Below are 22,434 nucleotides of genomic sequence, written 5' to 3' on the forward strand. Positions count from 1 at the left end.
AGGCTGAGGGGAGACCTTCTCGCTCGCTCCAACTCCCTGAAAGGCGGGTGTAGCCGGGGGGGGGGTTGTCGGTCTCTTCTCCCAAGGAACAGGCGATGGGACGAGAGGAGACGGCCTCAAGTTGCACCAGGGGAGGTTCAGATTGGATATTGGGAACAATTTTTCCACAGAAAGTGGAAAATAATGTTGAGGAAGCACAAGAGCCCCGCAGCACAGCCCGAGGCCCGCCGTGGCCCGTCAGGCAGACACCTTTCGGGGGGGGGGGCTCAGGTGGGGGGGGCTCAGGCAGGTGACGCACGGGAGGGGCGGTCTCTCCTCTGGCAGCCGATTGGCTGGGTGGGGCGGCGGGAGAGCCGCGATTGGCGGAGAGCCGCGCTGGGGGGCGGGGCGGGGCGGTTTGAAGGAGCGCGGGGGGAAGATGGGGGCGGTGAGGGCCGGGTTCCTCGCGTTGCGGGGTGTGATGGCAAGGCGGGGGCTGGAGCGGGAGAACCAGAACCCGCGGCAGCGGCAGACGGAGCTGGGACCCGGCGGAGGGAGGCGCAGCGCTTGGCAGAGGACAAGCGGCGTCTGAAGGAGGAGGTGGAGGAAGGGGGGCGAGTGGTGGCCGAGGCCGAAGGGCAGGCCAGGGCGCTGGCGGCCGCGCTGCAGGAAAGGGAGGTGGGTCACGGAGGGGGGAGATCTCCCTGCTTTCCTCCAGCAAAATGAGGAGACAATTAAAAAAAAAGACACAACATCCGTGTCTTTTGCCGTGTGCGGCCGGTGTTGCCCGAGGAGCAGGAGCACCAGAGGGGGCTGGAGCATCTCCAGTTCCCCCCAAGGACAACACTGTGCTGGTGCCCAAATAGGCATTTCTGTCCCCAAAACAGGTGCTTCCCTCCACACCCCCCCAAGGCAACTTCAACACAGCTGAATAAATGTGGGGGTGCAGAGCCCATGGAGCATGGGGGTGTTTTGGGGTGCAGAGCGCAGGAGGATGGGGACCAGGAGGTGGTGAGTTTGGGGTACCCCCAAAGCACCCCCGGCCTGAGGGGTGGAAGGAGGCAAACATCCGGATGGGGGGGGATGCGGAGGGGTGGGTGTTAAAATGGGGAGGGCCTGGCCTCTCCAAAAACCCACAACCCTCCCATCCAAAAACAGCCTCCCAACTCCCAGCCCCTCCCCAAGCCCCTCAACCCAAACTGAGACCCCCCCTCAGTACCTCAGAACGCCCCCAGTCCTCCTACAGCCCCCCTGTGCCTCCCCAAACCTTCCAGAGCCCTAATCCCCCCAGTGTCCCCACAGGTGCCCCACCAGCAGCACCAGCCGCCGCCCCCCGCCCCAAGCGCCCCCCCTGGGACCTGAAGGGGCAGGTGTCAGACCTGCGGGCTGCGCTGGGGGACAGCCGCCGGGTGAGAGCGGGGCTGGAGCAGCAGGTCCAGGAGCTGCGCCAGCGCCTGGAGCAGCAGGAGAAGGAGCTGCAGGAACAGCAGCAGCAGGGGACCCTCCTCACCCTCCGCCTGGAGTGAGACCCCCCCCGCCCCCCACCCCGGGAATTGGGGTGTCACTTCCCCCCCCTAACACGAGGTGTGCGTGTCCCCCAGGAGCACGGAGAAGGAGCTGACGAGCTGCCGGGATGAGAGAGATCAATGGCGGAGGGAGGCGCAGCGCTTGGCAGAGGACAAGCGGCGTCTGGAGGAGGAGGTGGAGGAAGGGGGGCGAGCGGTGGCCGAGGCCGAAGGGCAGGCCAGGGCGCTGGCGGCCGCGCTGCAGGAAAGGGAGGTGGGTCACGGAGGGGGGAGATCTCCCTGCTTTCCTCCAGCAAAATGAGGAGAAAAATAAAAAAAAAGGTGGTTTTCTGCTCCGATTGCTCTCAGCCCCAAAGCGCCACCCGGGAGCGGGGCTGTCTCAGCACCCCGCAGTCGAGGCTGGTTTCTGTGTGTGTGCGTCCCCCCAACCAGGGCTGCTTTTCCACCCCTGCGGAGCCAGTCTTTCCCCCTCCTGTGTTAACCGAGGGCTGTTCTCCTCCCCCCCCAGGTCCAGCTGCAGGTGACAGAGGGGCACCTGCGGGCGGAGGCAGCGCTGGCAGCCGAGCTGCGAGTGGAGGCAGCCGCCCAGAAGCAGAAGGTGGAGCAGCAGGGGGAGCAGCTCCACGGGCAGGAGATGGAGCGTCGTCGTCTCCATAATCTGGTCCAGGAGCTCAAGGTGAAGCCGGGAGGGGGTCTGGGGGGGGGGTGGGAAATCATCTGAATCCCCCGCCCCGTACCTCCAAAATCACGGCTCTTCCCCTTCTGCAGGGCAACATCCGTGTCTTTTGCCGTGTGCGGCCGGTGTTGCCCGAGGAGCAGGAGCACCAGAGGGGGCTGGAGCATCTCCAGTTCCCCCCAAGGACAACACTGTGCTGGTGCCCAAATAGGCATTTCTGTCCCCAAAACAGGTGCTTCCCTCCACACCCCCCCAAGGCAACTTCAACACAGCTGAATAAATGTGGGGGTGCAGAGCCCATGGAGCATGGGGGTGTTTTGGGGTGCAGAGCGCAGGAGGATGGGGACCAGGAGGTGGTGAGTTTGGGGTACCCCCAAAGCACGCCCGGCCTGAGGGGTGGAAGGAGGCGAACATCCGGATGGGGGGGGATGCGGAGGGGTGGGTGTTAAAATGGGGAGGGCCTGGCCTCTCCAAAAACCCACAACCCTCCCATCCAAAAACAGCCTCCCAACTCCCAGCCCCTCCCCAAGCCCCTCAACCCAAACTGAGACCCCCCCTCAGTACCTCAGAACGCCCCCAGTCCTCCTACAGCCCCCCTGTGCCTCCCCAAACCTTCCAGAGCCCTAATCCCCCCAGTGTCCCCACAGATGCCCCACCAGCAGCACCAGCTGCCGCCCCCCGCCCCAAGTGCCCCCTGGTACCTGAAAGGGCAGGTGACAGACCCGTGGGCTGCGCTGAGGGACAGCCGGGGAGCGACGGTGGGGCTGGAGCGGGGGAAGTGGGAGGCCCTCTGTCTGAGATGAGTCCCCCCAGCAATCGGGGTGTCGTGTCCCCCCCCCAGGAGCCTGGAGCTGGAGCTGGTGACCTGGCGGAGGGAGGCTGAAAGTTTGGCAAAGGAGAAGCGGCTGGAGGAACGCAAGGAGGGAGCTGGCGGCTGCGCTGCAGGAGAGGGATGTGTGTCACGGGGCGGGAGTTCTTCCTGCTTTCCTCCAGAAAAAGTAGGAAAAAAAGATGGTTTTTTGCACTGATGGCCCGGTTTGAGGCAAAACAGAACCAACTTCCTGGTCAGTAATTTTACTTCTCAACTCGGCCTCTTCCGACTCTCTGAAATTAACAGTGTCTTGTGGAGAAAACCGCTGGTTCTTGGAGCGCCCGGAGCAAGGTCTGTGCGTCACGCCAAGGGCCGAGGAGCAGAGAGGCTCCTGCTTCCACTTATTGCTGTCACAACCAAGGGCATCCCATTTCGTCATTGGCCCCATTGGAGGGTCAGAAGCGGGAAAAAGCGTGGAAGGGTCCCACTCCCAGGGAGGAGGGGGACAGGAGAGGTGACCCCAGACTGACCAAGGGGGTGTTCCATCCCATCTGCCCCACGCTCAGGATAAAAGCTGAGGGATCAAAGGGTCAGCTCTTTCTCCAATGGCCGACGTCCGAGGAGGACCCTGTCTGTTCATCTGCCTTTGATCCCGATCCGTGCCTTCCTGACCCCAGAGCTGGAATCCGGTTCCCACTTGTCGCTGAGTCCAGTCTGGGGCTTCCCAGGGGCAGCAGCAGTTGGGACATCAGCAGGAGTGGTTCCACGGGCTGGAGCTGGAGCTGGAAATTCTATGATTCTATGGAGCGGTGCCGCCTCCACCATGTCATGCAGAAGCTCAAGGTGAAGCCTGGGGGAGGGTCAGCAATCATCTGAATCATTCAGAAATCATGGAGGTCCTGGTGGAAAACAGGATGGCCGTGAGCCAGCAATGGGCCCTTGTGGCCAAGAAGGCCAATGGCATCCTGGGGGTCATCAGGAAGAGCGTGACCAGCAGGTGGAGAGAGGTCATCCTCCCCCTCTCCTCTGCCCTGGGGAGGCCCCGTCTGGAGCACTGGGACCAGTTCTGGGCTCCCCTGTTCAAGAAGGACAGGGAACTGCTGGAGAGGGTACAGCAGAGGGCTACAAAGATGCTGAGGGGCCTGGAGCATCTCTCTGATGAGGAAAGGCTGAGGGACTTCTTTAAACGTTTAAACTTTGCAGTTTTTCTACTTCAAAAGCAGCAAGCTCAAAAAATAGGATAGCTACCCAACTCCAATCTAGTACATTACCGCTCCTGCAGTAATTATATTTTCATTAACAGCCTTTATCTTGATGTAGCACAACAAAGCCGAGTTCCATCCTCTTTCCCAAGGTCGAAACGATGCACAACCCAAGCACTAAAAATAATAATTGTGTGAGCCGATGCAGGCAGGACGCAGGAACAACCACAAAAACACAGCTTAAAGGCAAAGAACAAATTTAACCTTGGCACCTCATGGATCGGGGAATCTCTGAGGCAGTCCCCGGGCAGAGGAAGGCAAGCAGGGGATGCAGGAGCAAGATGATGAGGGGCCTGGAGCACCTCTCTGATGAGGAAAGGCTGAGGGACTTGGGTCTTTTTAGTCTGGAGAAGAGAAGACTGAGGGGGGATCTGTTCAACGCCTATAAATACTTAAAGGGTGGGTGTCAGGAGGACGGGGCCGGTCTTTTTTCAGTGGTGCCCAGGGACAGGACAAGAGGAAACGGGCACAAACTTGAATATAAGAAGTTCCACCTAAACACGAGGAGGAACTTCTTTCCTGGGAGGGTGGCAGAGCCCTGGGACAGGCTGCCCAGGGAGGTGGTGGAGTCTCCTTCTCTGGAGACATTCAAACCCCACCTGGACACCTTCCTCTGGGACCTGCTCTGGGTGGACCTGCTCTGGCAGGGGGTTGGAGGAGATGATCTCCAGAGGTCCCTTGCAACCCCGTGTGATTCTGTGATTCCATAATGTGGTGACACCGTGGGCAGTTTTGCCCAGGGACTTACAGAAGTCGCTTTTGATGAATCTGGTTTTCAGGAATCCTTTCGTACATCATGCCGCTGCCTTTAGACACATTCAGCACAGGGAGCTCTCGAGGTTTCATCTGTAGGACACGCAGGACCTGGCAACGGGGTGTTCCTGCCCGGGGTCTGAGCTGGGAGCCGTGATTTGCTGCGGTCCATTCCCTGTGAGTGTCACTCTGAACTTCCTGAAAGATCTAGAAACACCAGTGGTGTCCCCCGGGGCTGGGTGCTGGGGCCGGTTCTCTTCAACATCTTCATCGATGATCTGCAGGAGGGGATTGAGTGCTCCCTCAAGCACTTCAGAGACGACACCAAGCTGGGTGGGATGTTGATCTGCTGGAGGGCAGGAAGGCTTTGCAGAGGGATCTGGACAGGCTGGATCGATGGGCCGAGGCCAATGGGATGAGGTTCCACAAGGCCAAGTGCCGGGTCCTGCCCTTGGGTCACACCAATCCCATGGATGCTCCAGGCTGGGGCAGAGCGGCTGGAGCTGCCCCAAGGAAGAGGACCTGAGGGTGTTGGTCGACTGTGGGCTGAACATGAGCCAGCAGCGTGCCCAGGTGGCCAAGGAGGCCAGCAGCCTGTGTCAGGAACAGCGTGGTGAGTAGGACTCGGGAGGTGACCGTCCCCCTGTACTGGGCACTGGGGAGGTCCCACCTCAAGGGCTGTGTCCGGTTTTGGGCCCCTCACCACAAAAAAAGACCTTGAGGTGCTGGAGCGGGTCCAGAGAAGGGCAACGGAGCTGGTGAGGGGTCCGGAGACCTTCTGAGGAACAGCCGAAGGAGCTGTGGGTGTTCAGTCTGGAGAAGAGGAGGCTGAGGGGAGACCTTCTCGCTCGCTCCAACTCCCTGAAAGGCGGGTGTAGCCGGGGGGGGGGTTGTCGGTCTCTTCTCCCAAGGAACAGGCGATGGGACGAGAGGAGACGGCCTCAAGTTGCACCAGGGGAGGTTCAGATTGGATATTGGGAACAATTTTTCCACAGAAAGTGGAAAATAATGTTGAGGAAGCACAAGAGCCCCGCAGCACAGCCCGAGGCCCGCCGTGGCCCGTCAGGCAGACACCTTTCGGGGGGGGGGGCTCAGGTGGGGGGGGCTCAGGCAGGTGACGCACGGGAGGGGCGGTCTCTCCTCTGGCAGCCGATTGGCTGGGTGGGGCGGCGGGAGAGCCGCGATTGGCGGAGAGCCGCGCTGGGGGGCGGGGCGGGGCGGTTTGAAGGAGCGCGGGGGGAAGATGGGGGCGGTGAGGGCCGGGTTCCTCGCGTTGCGGGGTGTGATGGCAAGGCGGGGGCTGGAGCGGGAGAACCAGAACCCGCGGCAGCGGCAGACGGAGCTGGGACCCGGCGGAGGGAGGCGCAGCGCTTGGCAGAGGACAAGCGGCGTCTGAAGGAGGAGGTGGAGGAAGGGGGGCGAGTGGTGGCCGAGGCCGAAGGGCAGGCCAGGGCGCTGGCGGCCGCGCTGCAGGAAAGGGAGGTGGGTCACGGAGGGGGGAGATCTCCCTGCTTTCCTCCAGCAAAATGAGGAGACAATTAAAAAAAAAGACACAACATCCGTGTCTTTTGCCGTGTGCGGCCGGTGTTGCCCGAGGAGCAGGAGCACCAGAGGGGGCTGGAGCATCTCCAGTTCCCCCCAAGGACAACACTGTGCTGGTGCCCAAATAGGCATTTCTGTCCCCAAAACAGGTGCTTCCCTCCACACCCCCCCAAGGCAACTTCAACACAGCTGAATAAATGTGGGGGTGCAGAGCCCATGGAGCATGGGGGTGTTTTGGGGTGCAGAGCGCAGGAGGATGGGGACCAGGAGGTGGTGAGTTTGGGGTACCCCCAAAGCACCCCCGGCCTGAGGGGTGGAAGGAGGCAAACATCCGGATGGGGGGGGATGCGGAGGGGTGGGTGTTAAAATGGGGAGGGCCTGGCCTCTCCAAAAACCCACAACCCTCCCATCCAAAAACAGCCTCCCAACTCCCAGCCCCTCCCCAAGCCCCTCAACCCAAACTGAGACCCCCCCTCAGTACCTCAGAACGCCCCCAGTCCTCCTACAGCCCCCCTGTGCCTCCCCAAACCTTCCAGAGCCCTAATCCCCCCAGTGTCCCCACAGGTGCCCCACCAGCAGCACCAGCCGCCGCCCCCCGCCCCAAGCGCCCCCCCTGGGACCTGAAGGGGCAGGTGTCAGACCTGCGGGCTGCGCTGGGGGACAGCCGCCGGGTGAGAGCGGGGCTGGAGCAGCAGGTCCAGGAGCTGCGCCAGCGCCTGGAGCAGCAGGAGAAGGAGCTGCAGGAACAGCAGCAGCAGGGGACCCTCCTCACCCTCCGCCTGGAGTGAGACCCCCCCCGCCCCCCACCCCGGGAATTGGGGTGTCACTTCCCCCCCCTAACACGAGGTGTGCGTGTCCCCCAGGAGCACGGAGAAGGAGCTGACGAGCTGCCGGGATGAGAGAGATCAATGGCGGAGGGAGGCGCAGCGCTTGGCAGAGGACAAGCGGCGTCTGGAGGAGGAGGTGGAGGAAGGGGGGCGAGCGGTGGCCGAGGCCGAAGGGCAGGCCAGGGCGCTGGCGGCCGCGCTGCAGGAAAGGGAGGTGGGTCACGGAGGGGGGAGATCTCCCTGCTTTCCTCCAGCAAAATGAGGAGAAAAATAAAAAAAAAGGTGGTTTTCTGCTCCGATTGCTCTCAGCCCCAAAGCGCCACCCGGGAGCGGGGCTGTCTCAGCACCCCGCAGTCGAGGCTGGTTTCTGTGTGTGTGCGTCCCCCCAACCAGGGCTGCTTTTCCACCCCTGCGGAGCCAGTCTTTCCCCCTCCTGTGTTAACCGAGGGCTGTTCTCCTCCCCCCCCAGGTCCAGCTGCAGGTGACAGAGGGGCACCTGCGGGCGGAGGCAGCGCTGGCAGCCGAGCTGCGACTGGAGGCAGCCGCCCAGAAGCAGAAGGTGGAGCAGCAGGGGGAGCAGCTCCACGGGCAGGAGATGGAGCGTCGTCGTCTCCATAATCTGGTCCAGGAGCTCAAGGTGAAGCCGGGAGGGGGTCTGGGGGGGGGGTGGGAAATCATCTGAATCCCCCGCCCCGTACCTCCAAAATCACGGCTCTTCCCCTTCTGCAGGGCAACATCCGTGTCTTTTGCCGTGTGCGGCCGGTGTTGCCCGAGGAGCAGGAGCACCAGAGGGGGCTGGAGCATCTCCAGTTCCCCCCAAGGACAACACTGTGCTGGTGCCCAAATAGGCATTTCTGTCCCCAAAACAGGTGCTTCCCTCCACACCCCCCCAAGGCAACTTCAACACAGCTGAATAAATGTGGGGGTGCAGAGCCCATGGAGCATGGGGGTGTTTTGGGGTGCAGAGCGCAGGAGGATGGGGACCAGGAGGTGGTGAGTTTGGGGTACCCCCAAAGCACCCCCGGCCTGAGGGGTGGAAGGAGGCGAACATCCGGATGGGGGGGGATGCGGAGGGGTGGGTGTTAAAATGGGGAGGGCCTGGCCTCTCCAAAAACCCACAACCCTCCCATCCAAAAACAGCCTCCCAACTCCCAGCCCCTCCCCAAGCCCCTCAACCCAAACTGAGACCCCCCCTCAGTACCTCAGAACGCCCCCAGTCCTCCTACAGCCCCCCTGTGCCTCCCCAAACCTTCCAGAGCCCTAATCCCCCCAGTGTCCCCACAGGTGCCCCACCAGCAGCACCAGCTGCCGCCCCCCGCCCCAAGTGCCCCCTGGTACCTGAAAGGGCAGGTGACAGACCCGTGGGCTGCGCTGAGGGACAGCCGGGGAGCGACGGTGGGGCTGGAGCGGGGGAAGTGGGAGGCCCTCTGTCTGAGATGAGTCCCCCCAGCAATCGGGGTGTCGTGTCCCCCCCCCAGGAGCCTGGAGCTGGAGCTGGTGACCTGGCGGAGGGAGGCTGAAAGTTTGGCAAAGGAGAAGCGGCTGGAGGAACGCAAGGAGGGAGCTGGCGGCTGCGCTGCAGGAGAGGGATGTGTGTCACGGGGCGGGAGTTCTTCCTGCTTTCCTCCAGAAAAAGTAGGAAAAAAAGATGGTTTTTTGCACTGATGGCCCGGTTTGAGGCAAAACAGAACCAACTTCCTGGTCAGTAATTTTACTTCTCAACTCGGCCTCTTCCGACTCTCTGAAATTAACAGTGTCTTGTGGAGAAAACCGCTGGTTCTTGGAGCGCCCGGAGCAAGGTCTGTGCGTCACGCCAAGGGCCGAGGAGCAGAGAGGCTCCTGCTTCCACTTATTGCTGTCACAACCAAGGGCATCCCATTTCGTCATTGGCCCCATTGGAGGGTCAGAAGCGGGAAAAAGCGTGGAAGGGTCCCACTCCCAGGGAGGAGGGGGACAGGAGAGGTGACCCCAGACTGACCAAGGGGGTGTTCCATCCCATCTGCCCCACGCTCAGGATAAAAGCTGAGGGATCAAAGGGTCAGCTCTTTCTCCAATGGCCGACGTCCGAGGAGGACCCTGTCTGTTCATCTGCCTTTGATCCCGATCCGTGCCTTCCTGACCCCAGAGCTGGAATCCGGTTCCCACTTGTCGCTGAGTCCAGTCTGGGGCTTCCCAGGGGCAGCAGCAGTTGGGACATCAGCAGGAGTGGTTCCACGGGCTGGAGCTGGAGCTGGAAATTCTATGATTCTATGGAGCGGTGCCGCCTCCACCATGTCATGCAGAAGCTCAAGGTGAAGCCTGGGGGAGGGTCAGCAATCATCTGAATCATTCAGAAATCATGGAGGTCCTGGTGGAAAACAGGATGGCCGTGAGCCAGCAATGGGCCCTTGTGGCCAAGAAGGCCAATGGCATCCTGGGGGTCATCAGGAAGAGCGTGACCAGCAGGTGGAGAGAGGTCATCCTCCCCCTCTCCTCTGCCCTGGGGAGGCCCCGTCTGGAGCACTGGGACCAGTTCTGGGCTCCCCTGTTCAAGAAGGACAGGGAACTGCTGGAGAGGGTACAGCAGAGGGCTACAAAGATGCTGAGGGGCCTGGAGCATCTCTCTGATGAGGAAAGGCTGAGGGACTTCTTTAAACGTTTAAACTTTGCAGTTTTTCTACTTCAAAAGCAGCAAGCTCAAAAAATAGGATAGCTACCCAACTCCAATCTAGTACATTACCGCTCCTGCAGTAATTATATTTTCATTAACAGCCTTTATCTTGATGTAGCACAACAAAGCCGAGTTCCATCCTCTTTCCCAAGGTCGAAACGATGCACAACCCAAGCACTAAAAATAATAATTGTGTGAGCCGATGCAGGCAGGACGCAGGAACAACCACAAAAACACAGCTTAAAGGCAAAGAACAAATTTAACCTTGGCACCTCATGGATCGGGGAATCTCTGAGGCAGTCCCCGGGCAGAGGAAGGCAAGCAGGGGATGCAGGAGCAAGATGATGAGGGGCCTGGAGCACCTCTCTGATGAGGAAAGGCTGAGGGACTTGGGTCTTTTTAGTCTGGAGAAGAGAAGACTGAGGGGGGATCTGTTCAACGCCTATAAATACTTAAAGGGTGGGTGTCAGGAGGACGGGGCCGGTCTTTTTTCAGTGGTGCCCAGGGACAGGACAAGAGGAAACGGGCACAAACTTGAATATAAGAAGTTCCACCTAAACACGAGGAGGAACTTCTTTCCTGGGAGGGTGGCAGAGCCCTGGGACAGGCTGCCCAGGGAGGTGGTGGAGTCTCCTTCTCTGGAGACATTCAAACCCCACCTGGACACCTTCCTCTGGGACCTGCTCTGGGTGGACCTGCTCTGGCAGGGGGTTGGAGGAGATGATCTCCAGAGGTCCCTTGCAACCCCGTGTGATTCTGTGATTCCATAATGTGGTGACACCGTGGGCAGTTTTGCCCAGGGACTTACAGAAGTCGCTTTTGATGAATCTGGTTTTCAGGAATCCTTTCGTACATCATGCCGCTGCCTTTAGACACATTCAGCACAGGGAGCTCTCGAGGTTTCATCTGTAGGACACGCAGGACCTGGCAACGGGGTGTTCCTGCCCGGGGTCTGAGCTGGGAGCCGTGATTTGCTGCGGTCCATTCCCTGTGAGTGTCACTCTGAACTTCCTGAAAGATCTAGAAACACCAGTGGTGTCCCCCGGGGCTGGGTGCTGGGGCCGGTTCTCTTCAACATCTTCATCGATGATCTGCAGGAGGGGATTGAGTGCTCCCTCAAGCACTTCAGAGACGACACCAAGCTGGGTGGGATGTTGATCTGCTGGAGGGCAGGAAGGCTTTGCAGAGGGATCTGGACAGGCTGGATCGATGGGCCGAGGCCAATGGGATGAGGTTCCACAAGGCCAAGTGCCGGGTCCTGCCCTTGGGTCACACCAATCCCATGGATGCTCCAGGCTGGGGCAGAGCGGCTGGAGCTGCCCCAAGGAAGAGGACCTGAGGGTGTTGGTCGACTGTGGGCTGAACATGAGCCAGCAGCGTGCCCAGGTGGCCAAGGAGGCCAGCAGCCTGTGTCAGGAACAGCGTGGTGAGTAGGACTCGGGAGGTGACCGTCCCCCTGTACTGGGCACTGGGGAGGTCCCACCTCAAGGGCTGTGTCCGGTTTTGGGCCCCTCACCACAAAAAAAGACCTTGAGGTGCTGGAGCGGGTCCAGAGAAGGGCAACGGAGCTGGTGAGGGGTCCGGAGACCTTCTGAGGAACAGCCGAAGGAGCTGTGGGTGTTCAGTCTGGAGAAGAGGAGGCTGAGGGGAGACCTTCTCGCTCGCTCCAACTCCCTGAAAGGCGGGTGTAGCCGGGGGGGGGGGTTGTCGGTCTCTTCTCCCAAGGAACAGGCGATGGGACGAGAGGAGACGGCCTCAAGTTGCACCAGGGGAGGTTCAGATTGGATATTGGGAACAATTTTTCCACAGAAAGTGGAAAATAATGTTGAGGAAGCACAAGAGCCCCGCAGCACAGCCCGAGGCCCGCCGTGGCCCGTCAGGCAGACACCTTTCGGGGGGGGGGGGCTCAGGTGGGGGGGGCTCAGGCAGGTGACGCACGGGAGGGGCGGTCTCTCCTCTGGCAGCCGATTGGCTGGGTGGGGCGGCGGGAGAGCCGCGATTGGCGGAGAGCCGCGCTGGGGGGCGGGGCGGGGCGGTTTGAAGGAGCGCGGGGGGAAGATGGGGGCGGTGAGGGCCGGGTTCCTCGCGTTGCGGGGTGTGATGGCAAGGCGGGGGCTGGAGCGGGAGAACCAGAACCCGCGGCAGCGGCAGACGGAGCTGGGACCCGGCGGAGGGAGGCGCAGCGCTTGGCAGAGGACAAGCGGCGTCTGAAGGAGGAGGTGGAGGAAGGGGGGCGAGCGGTGGCCGAGGCCGAAGGGCAGGCCAGGGCGCTGGCGGCCGCGCTGCAGGAAAGGGAGGTGGGTCACGGAGGGGGGAGATCTCCCTGCTTTCCTCCAGCAAAATGAGGAGACAATTAAAAAAAAAGACACAACATCCGTGTCTTTTGCCGTGTGCGGCCGGTGTTGCCCGAGGAGCAGGAGCACCAGAGGGGGCTGGAGCATCTCCAGTTCCCCCCAAGGACAACACTGTGCTGGTGCCCAAATAGGCATTTCTGTCCCCAAAACAGGTGCTTCCCTCCACACCCCCCCAAGGCAACTTCAACACAGCTGAATAAATGTGGGGGTGCAGAGCCCATGGAGCATGGGGGTGTTTTGGGGTGCAGAGCGCAGGAGGATGGGGACCAGGAGGTGGTGAGTTTGGGGTACCCCCAAAGCACCCCCGGCCTGAGGGGTGGAAGGAGGCGAACATCCGGATGGGGGGGGATGCGGAGGGGTGGGTGTTAAAATGGGGAGGGCCTGGCCTCTCCAAAAACCCACAACCCTCCCATCCAAAAACAGCCTCCCAACTCCCAGCCCCTCCCCAAGCCCCTCAACCCAAACTGAGACCCCCCCTCAGTACCTCAGAACGCCCCCAGTCCTCCTACAGCCCCCCTGTGCCTCCCCAAACCTTCCAGAGCCCTAATCCCCCCAGTGTCCCCACAGGTGCCCCACCAGCAGCACCAGCCGCCGCCCCCCGCCCCAAGCGCCCCCCCTGGGACCTGAAGGGGCAGGTGTCAGACCTGCGGGCTGCGCTGGGGGACAGCCGCCGGGTGAGAGCGGGGCTGGAGCAGCAGGTCCAGGAGCTGCGCCAGCGCCTGGAGCAGCAGGAGAAGGAGCTGCAGGAACAGCAGCAGCAGGGGACCCTCCTCACCCTCCGCCTGGAGTGAGACCCCCCCCGCCCCCCACCCCGGGAATTGGGGTGTCACTTCCCCCCCCTAACACGAGGTGTGCGTGTCCCCCAGGAGCACGGAGAAGGAGCTGACAAGCTGCCGGGATGAGAGAGATCAATGGCGGAGGGAGGCGCAGCGCTTGGCAGAGGACAAGCGGCGTCTGGAGGAGGAGGTGGAGGAAGGGGGGCGAGCGGTGGCCGAGGCCGAAGGGCAGGCCAGGGCGCTGGCGGCCGCGCTGCAGGAAAGGGAGGTGGGTCACGGAGGGGGGAGATCTCCCTGCTTTCCTCCAGCAAAATGAGGAGAAAAATAAAAAAAAAGGTGGTTTTCTGCTCCGATTGCTCTCAGCCCCAAAGCGCCACCCGGGAGCGGGGCTGTCTCAGCACCCCACAGTCGAGGCTGGTTTCTGTGTGTGTGCGTCCCCCCAACCAGGGCTGCTTTTCCACCCCTGCGGAGTCAGTCTTTCCCCCTCCTGTGTTAACCGAGGGCTGTTCTCCTCCCCCCCCAGGTCCAGCTGCAGGTGACAGAGGGGCACCTGCGGGCGGAGGCAGCGCTGGCAGCCGAGCTGCGACTGGAGGCAGCCGCCCAGAAGCAGAAGGTGGAGCAGCAGGGGGAGCAGCTCCACGGGCAGGAGATGGAGCGTCGTCGTCTCCATAATCTGGTCCAGGAGCTCAAGGTGAAGCCGGGAGGGGGTCTGGGGGGGGGGTGGGAAATCATCTGAATCCCCCGCCCCGTACCTCCAAAATCACGGCTCTTCCCCTTCTGCAGGGCAACATCCGTGTCTTTTGCCGTGTGCGGCCGGTGTTGCCCGAGGAGCAGGAGCACCAGAGGGGGCTGGAGCATCTCCAGTTCCCCCCAAGGACAACACTGTGCTGGTGCCCAAATAGGCATTTCTGTCCCCAAAACAGGTGCTTCCCTCCACACCCCCCCAAGGCAACTTCAACACAGCTGAATAAATGTGGGGGTGCAGAGCCCATGGAGCATGGGGGTGTTTTGGGGTGTAGAGCGCAGGAGGATGGGGACCAGGAGGTGGTGAGTTTGGGGTACCCCCAAAGCACCCCCGGCCTGAGGGGTGGAAGGAGGCGAACATCCGGATGGGGGGGGATGCGGAGGGGTGGGTGTTAAAATGGGGAGGGCCTGGCCTCTCCAAAAACCCACAACCCTCCCATCCAAAAACAGCCTCCCAACTCCCAGCCCCTCCCCAAGCCCCTCAACCCAAACTGAGACCCCCCCTCAGTACCTCAGAACGCCCCCAGTCCTCCTACAGCCCCCCTGTGCCTCCCCAAACCTTCCAGAGCCCTAATCCCCCCAGTGTCCCCACAGGTGCCCCACCAGCAGCACCAGCTGCCGCCCCCCGCCCCAAGTGCCCCCTGGTACCTGAAAGGGCAGGTGACAGACCCGTGGGCTGCGCTGAGGGACAGCCGGGGAGCGACGGTGGGGCTGGAGCGGGGGAAGTGGGAGGCCCTCTGTCTGAGATGAGTCCCCCCAGCAATCGGGGTGTCGTGTCCCCCCCCCAGGAGCCTGGAGCTGGAGCTGGTGACCTGGCGGAGGGAGGCTGAAAGTTTGGCAAAGGAGAAGCGGCTGGAGGAACGCAAGGAGGGAGCTGGCGGCTGCGCTGCAGGAGAGGGATGTGTGTCACGGGGCGGGAGTTCTTCCTGCTTTCCTCCAGAAAAAGTAGGAAAAAAAGATGGTTTTTTGCACTGATGGCCCGGTTTGAGGCAAAACAGAACCAACTTCCTGGTCAGTAATTTTACTTCTCAACTCGGCCTCTTCCGACTCTCTGAAATTAACAGTGTCTTGTGGAGAAAACCGCTGGTTCTTGGAGCGCCCGGAGCAAGGTCTGTGCGTCACGCCAAGGGCCGAGGAGCAGAGAGGCTCCTGCTTCCACTTATTGCTGTCACAACCAAGGGCATCCCATTTCGTCATTGGCCCCATTGGAGGGTCAGAAGCGGGAAAAAGCGTGGAAGGGTCCCACTCCCAGGGAGGAGGGGGACAGGAGAGGTGACCCCAGACTGACCAAGGGGGTGTTCCATCCCATCTGCCCCACGCTCAGGATAAAAGCTGAGGGATCAAAGGGTCAGCTCTTTCTCCAATGGCCGACGTCCGAGGAGGACCCTGTCTGTTCATCTGCCTTTGATCCCGATCCGTGCCTTCCTGACCCCAGAGCTGGAATCCGGTTCCCACTTGTCGCTGAGTCCAGTCTGGGGCTTCCCAGGGGCAGCAGCAGTTGGGACATCAGCAGGAGTGGTTCCACGGGCTGGAGCTGGAGCTGGAATTCTATGATTCTATGGAGCGGTGCCGCCTCCACCATGTCATGCAGAAGCTCAAGGTGAAGCCTGGGGGAGGGTCAGCAATCATCTGAATCATTCAGAAATCATGGAGGTCCTGGTGGAAAACAGGATGGCCGTGAGCCAGCAATGGGCCCTTGTGGCCAAGAAGGCCAATGGCATCCTGGGGGTCATCAGGAAGAGCGTGACCAGCAGGTGGAGAGAGGTCATCCTCCCCCTCTCCTCTGCCCTGGGGAGGCCCCGTCTGGAGCACTGGGACCAGTTCTGGGCTCCCCTGTTCAAGAAGGACAGGGAACTGCTGGAGAGGGTACAGCAGAGGGCTACAAAGATGCTGAGGGGCCTGGAGCATCTCTCTGATGAGGAAAGGCTGAGGGACTTCTTTAAACGTTTAAACTTTGCAGTTTTTCTACTTCAAAAGCAGCAAGCTCAAAAAATAGGATAGCTACCCAACTCCAATCTAGTACATTACCGCTCCTGCAGTAATTATATTTTCATTAACAGCCTTTATCTTGATGTAGCACAACAAAGCCGAGTTCCATCCTCTTTCCCAAGGTCGAAACGATGCACAACCCAAGCACTAAAAATAATAATTGTGTGAGCCGATGCAGGCAGGACGCAGGAACAACCACAAAAACACAGCTTAAAGGCAAAGAACAAATTTAACCTTGGCACCTCATGGATCGGGGAATCTCTGAGGCAGTCCCCGGGCAGAGGAAGGCAAGCAGGGGATGCAGGAGCAAGATGATGAGGGGCCTGGAGCACCTCTCTGATGAGGAAAGGCTGAGGGACTTGGGTCTTTTTAGTCTGGAGAAGAGAAGACTGAGGGGGGATCTGATCAACGCCTATAAATACTTAAAGGGTGGGTGTCGGGAGGACGGGGCCGGTCTTTTTTCAGTGGTGCCCAGGGACAGGACAAGAGGAAACGGGCACAAACTTGAGTATAAGAAGTTCCACCTAAACACGAGGAGGAACTTCTTTCCTGTGAGGGTGGCAGAGCCCTGGGACAGGCTGCCCAGGGAGGTGGTGGAGTCTCCTTCTCTGGAGACATTCAAACCCCACCTGGACACCTTCCTCTGGGACCTGCTCTGGGTGGACCTGCTCTGGCAGGGGGTTGGAGGAGATGATCTCCAGAGGTCCCTTGCAACCCCGTGTGATTCTGTGATTCCATAATGTGGTGATACCGTGGGCAGTTTTGCCCAGGGACTTACAGAAGTCGCTTTTGATGAATCTGGTTTTCAGGAATCCTTTCGTCCATCATGCCGCTGCCTTTAGACACATTCAGCACAGGGAGCTCTCGAGGTTTCATCTGTAGGACACGCAGGACCTGGCAACGGGGTGTTCCTGCCCGGGGTCTGAGCTGGGAGCCGTGATTTGCTGCGGTCCATTCCCTGTGAGTGTCACTCTGAACTTCCTGAAAGATCTAGAAACACCAGTGGTGTCCCCCGGGGCTGGGTGCTGGGGCCGGTTCTCTTCAACATCTTCATCGATGATCTGCAGGAGGGGATTGAGTGCTCCCTCAAGCACTTCAGAGACGACACCAAGCTGGGTGGGATGTTGATCTGCTGGAGGGCAGGAAGGCTTTGCAGAGGGATCTGGACAGGCTGGATCGATGGGCCGAGGCCAATGGGATGAGGTTCCACAAGGCCAAGTGCCGGGTCCTGCCCTTGGGTCACACCAATCCCATGGATGCTCCAGGCTGGGGCAGAGCGGCTGGAGCTGCCCCAAGGAAGAGGACCTGAGGGTGTTGGTCGACTGTGGGCTGAACATGAGCCAGCAGCGTGCCCAGGTGGCCAAGGAGGCCAGCAGCCTGTGTCAGGAACAGCGTGGTGAGTAGGACTCGGGAGGTGACCGTCCCCCTGTACTGGGCACTGGGGAGGTCCCACCTCAAGGGCTGTGTCCGGTTTTGGGCCCCTCACCACAAAAAAAGACCTTGAGGTGCTGGAGCGGGTCCAGAGAAGGGCAACGGAGCTGGTGAGGGGTCCGGAGACCTTCTGAGGAACAGCCGAAGGAGCTGTGGGTGTTCAGTCTGGAGAAGAGGAGGCTGAGGGGAGACCTTCTCGCTCGCTCCAACTCCCTGAAAGGCGGGTGTAGCCGGGGGGGGGGTGTCGGTCTCTTCTCCCAAGGAACAGGCGATGGGACAAGAGGAGACGGCCTCAAGTTGCACCAGGGGAGGTTCAGATTGGATATTGGGAACAATTTTTCCACAGAAAGTGGAAAATAATGTTGAGGAAGCACAAGAGCCCCGCAGCACAGCCCGAGGCCCGCCGTGGCCCGTCAGGCAGACACCTTTCGGGGGGGGGGGCTCAGGTGGGGGGGGCTCAGGCAGGTGACGCACGGGAGGGGCGGTCTCTCCTCTGGCAGCCGATTGGCTGGGTGGGGCGGCGGGAGAGCCGCGATTGGCGGAGAGCCGCGCTGGGGGGCGGGGCGGGGCGGTTTGAAGGAGCGCAGGGGGAAGATGGGGGCGGTGAGGGCCGGGTTCCTCGCGTTGCGGGGTGTGATGGCAAGGCGGGGGCTGGAGCGGGAGAACCAGAACCCGCGGCAGCGGCAGACGGAGCTGGGACCCGGCGGAGGGAGGCGCCAGCGCTTGGCAGAGGACAAGCGGCGTCTGGAGGAGGAGGTGGAGGAAGGGGGGCGAGCGGTGGCCGAGGCCGAAGGGCAGGCCAGGGCGCTGGCGGCCGCGCTGCAGGAAAGGGAGGTGGGTCACGGAGGGGGGAGATCTCCCTGCTTTCCTCCAGCAAAATGAGGAGACAATTAAAAAAAAAGACACAACATCCGTGTCTTTTGCCGTGTGCGGCTGGTGTTGCCCGAGGAGCAGGAGCACCAGAGGGGGCTGGAGCATCTGCAGTTCCCCCCTGAGGACAACACTGTGCTGGTGCTCTCCAGGCCAAATGAGTTTTTTAAGGACAAAAGGGGGGCTTTCCAGCTCCTGCTCACCCAGGGGACCCGAGGATGGAGTTGGGGACCCCTCAAAAAAACCCCTTTTTCCCCCCAGAAAAAGTCTCATCTGGGGCGCTAGTCCCGAGGCGACGTACGCTACGACTTCAGCTTTGACCGCGTCTTCCCCCCGGCTGCCTCCCAGCAGGAGATCGCGCTGCTGGTGCAGGTCCCAGATTCCCCCTTCCCCTCGAAATCTCCCCCTGAACCCCCACCACCCCCCCCGAAAATGGCAAACAGCCCCCTCCTCACCTCTCTTGCCACCTCCCCTCCCCCCACAGTCAGCGCTGGACGGGTACCACGTCTGCATCTTCACCTACGGGCAGACGGGGAGCGGAAAGACCTACACAATGGAGGGGCCGGAGGGGCGGACGAGCAGAGCAGGGGGGTGATCCCTCGCGCCGTGCGGCAGCTTTTCCAGGGAGCCCAGGAACTGGGGGAAAAGGGCTGGGAAGTGAGTTAAAAAAAAAAATATAGGCTCTATAGGGGGAGCCTTCGGGGACACTCTCTATAGGCAACCCTTTAGGGACCACCAGTTTGGGGTGACATTTTAGGGGTCACCCAGTTTACGGCCACTGGTTTGGGCCCCCCCCGCCCCCTCCCGGGCCACAAGTTTGGGGCCACGATCAGGGTTGAGCCCTTTCGGGGTCCCCCCTTTGGGGGCCACAGGTTTAGAGCCCCCAGTTTAGGCTGAGCCCTTTTGGGACTCCCCCCCTTTTTGGGGGGGCTCCCTCTGTGGCCCCAGCTTTGGGGTGACCCCTTCTCCCCCCCCTTTCTGGGGTGCCCCCAGCTGTGCTGAGCCTGGTGGACCTGGCGGGTAGCGAGCGGCTGGAGAAGTCGCTGTCGCAGGGGGAGCGGCTGCGGGAGACCCAGGCCATCAACGCCAGCCTGTCCGCCCTGGGGCACGTCATCATGGCCCTCTCCAACAAGGTAGGGGGCCTGGGGGGGTGCACAGGGGGGCCCCTGGGGCTTGCGGGGGGGGGCACTGGGGGTTCCTCAGGACCCCATCAATGCCAGCCCTGGGGCATCTCCTCATGGCCCTCTCCAACAAAGGGGGAGGCGAGGGGGGGGCACAAGGGGGCCCTGGGGGTTGTGAGGAGGTTGGGGGGGGCACAGGGGGGCCCTGGGGATCGGGGGGGCCACTGGTGGTTGGGGGGTTCCTCAGGACCCCCATTGATGCCAGCCTGCCCACCCTGGGGCACGTCCTCATGGCCCTCTCCAACAAGGTATTGGGGGGGTGGGGGAGGGCCCTGAGGGTCAGGGGGGGGCACTGGGGATGGGGGGGTGGGGCCTGGGGTTTGGGGGTTCCTCAGGGCCCCCCCCCCGAGCCCCCGCTGTCCCCACAGGAGCCCCACATTCCCTATCGCAACAGCAAACTGACCTACCTGCTGCAGAACTCCCTGGGGGGCTCCGCCAAGATGTGAGGGGGGGGAGGTTTGGGGGGGGCCAGAGCGGGTTGGGGGGTGGGAGGGTTGAGGGAGGTTTGGGGGGGCCTGGGGAGGCTGGGGGGAGTTTTGGGGGTGGGGGTGCTTGGGGGTTCTTTGTGGCTAGGGGTTGTTGGGGGGGTTTGTGGGGGGTGGGGAGGTGGTTTGGGGGGGTCTGGAGGGTGTTTGGGGTTATTGGGGGGTGGGGGAGGTTTGGGGGGGCCCCTTTGACACCCCACACCCCCGCGACTTCCCCCAGGCTCATGTTTGTGAACATCTCCCCCCTGGAGGAGAACTTCTCCGAGACCCTCAACTCCCTGCGCTTCGCCAGCAAGGTGGGGGGGGGAGGTTTGGATGGAGGGGGGGAGGGGGGGGAGCTCAAGGATAATTTGGGAAACAAGCAATGGGGAAATTTTCGGGGGGGGGGGGGGGCATTAATATGGCTTTGGGGGGATGGATGATTTGGGAAGGGGGAGGATGGTTGGGGGGGCAGAGGAGTGTAACTGGGGGGACTGGGGCAGATTTGGGGGTGAACTGTTTGGGTGGGGGGGAGTCAAGGGGGGGCCGGTTTGGGGGGAAAAGGGGTAGATTTGGGGGGGGGCTATTTTGGGAGGGCGGGGGTAGATTTGGGTGAGGTTGGAGCTGTTGGAGAAGGGGCAGGTGTTTGGGGGGGGGGGGGTGTCTAAGGGCCGTTTTGGGGGGGTCACTCAGGTGAACCAGTGCGTGGTGGGCACGGCCCACCCCAACCGGAAGTAACCCCCGCCACTTCCTGCCCCATCGCTGATTGGTTGTTCGCGTTCACGTGTCCCGGGGGAAAATGGCGGCGCCCCGCGAGGGGACCGCTGCTGCCGCCACCGAGCGCTGATCTGAAATAATTGGATTTAATAATTGGATTTAATAATTGGATTTAATAATTGGATTTAATAATTGGATTTAATAATTGGATTTAATAATTGGATTTAATAATTGGATTTAATAATTGGATTTAATAATTGGATTTAATAATTGGATTTAATAATTGGATTTAATAATTGGATTTAATAATTGGATTTAATAATTGGCGGCGGCTGCAGCGGCCAGTTGAGGGGCTGGGGAGGGACACGGGGGAAGGGACATGGAGGGAGGGAGGGTGGGCTCCCAGTATGGTACTGGGACCAGTGCCACTCCCCCAGCCCCAGTCCCTACTCCCCTCCCCAGTTCCCCCCCCCCAGCCCCAGCCCCAGCCCCAGTCCCTACTCCCCTCCCCAGTCGCCCCCCCAGTCCCTACTCCCCCCCCCAGTTCCCCGTTACCTGCCCTGCCCGCCGCCCCCACGCTAAGGGGCAGGAGCGGGGCGCAGCCGTCGTCCCCCGCGGTCTGGACCCGTTTCCGCTCGGGCGCCGCCACCTTCTCCCCGGCGGGGGCCGGTCTCCTGTCGGGGGCTCCACGCACCGGCCCGCGGGAAGAAAGCGGCACCCGCCGCGCCCCGCGCCCCTTTGAATAGCCCGGCACCGCCCCGCCCCGCCCCGCCCCGCCCCCGCGCGCGGCTCTCCGCCAATCGCCGCTCTCTCGCCGCCTCGCCCAGCCAATCGGCTGTCAGAGGCTGCCCCTCCTTTTGCGTCACGTGATGCCGCACCGGCCGCTCCCGCCAGGCCCGACTGCCGGCGCGGGGCGTGGAGATAGGCGTGGCTTGGGCGACGGGGCGGGGCCTGGGGCTGGCGGAGCAGCGGGGCGCGGAGCCGTTGGGGGCGGAGAGATAGGCGGGACTTGCTGGAGGGAGGCGTGGTCTGATTTTGGCGGAGCGGCCGGGGAATGGGCGGTGGGGGCGGAGAGAGGGGCGTGGTCAGCGCGGCGGGGGCGGGGCCTGGAGCTGGGGGGCACAAGCCGAGCCCCGGGGGTGAGTTGGGGGCGGGGCCTGCGCGGCGGGGGCGGGGCCGGGGCAGCCCCGGGGTGGGGGGGGGCCGGGGCAGTTCGGGGAGGGGGAACGGGGCGGGGGGGGCAGCGCCGTGAGGGGGGGGGGGGGCAGCGCCGGAGCAGCCCCGGGTTCCCCCTCCCCCGCCCCGGGGCTGGTGCCCGCGGGGGTCCCCGGGGTGGGGGGGGGGGGACCGGTGCCGCCGTCCCTCCGCGCCCCCCCTGTCCCCCCCGCTCGGCCCCGCCGCCGCCGGTAAGGGGGGGGGCCGGGACCCCGGGACACCCCGCGCCCCGCCGGGACCCCCCCGGTGCCAACCCCCCCCCCGGGGCAGGGGGGCTGGGGAGGCGACCTCCCTGGACGGGACCGCCTCCCTGCCTGCGTGAGCCCCCCCCGACCGGGACACCCCCCCCCCAACCGGGACAGCCCCCCCGCCCCCCAAATCGGGACCCCCCCCGAGCGGGATACATCTCCCCCCCCCCAAACCCGGGGAGCTCCTCCCGAAACGGGACCCCACTAAACCGGACACCCCCCCCAATCCGGGACACACCCCCCAGCCTGGGAGGGGCCCCCCCAAACCGGGAGCACTCAAAACGCACCCCACCCCCGCCCGCAAACCGGGACCCCCCCCATCGCTGTGTGAGCCCCCCCCGGACCGAGACCCCCTCCGATTGGGAACCTGCCCCCTCCCCCATTCCTCCATGACCCCCCCCAGGCTGGGACACCCCCCC

The 22,434-nt window shown here is 62.3% G+C and overlaps 1 pseudogene; it reads left to right on the forward strand.

Moving 5' to 3' along the window:
• The first annotated feature begins 7,854 nt into the window (after window positions 1-7,854).
• Window positions 7,855-20,573, forward strand: LOC141476089 (carboxy-terminal kinesin 2-like; annotated as a pseudogene).
• Window positions 20,574-22,434: the final 1,861 nt, after the last annotated feature.

This window comes from Numenius arquata, chromosome 28 (genome assembly GCF_964106895.1).
Source record: "Numenius arquata chromosome 28, bNumArq3.hap1.1, whole genome shotgun sequence".
Taxonomy (NCBI): domain Eukaryota; kingdom Metazoa; phylum Chordata; class Aves; order Charadriiformes; family Scolopacidae; genus Numenius; species Numenius arquata.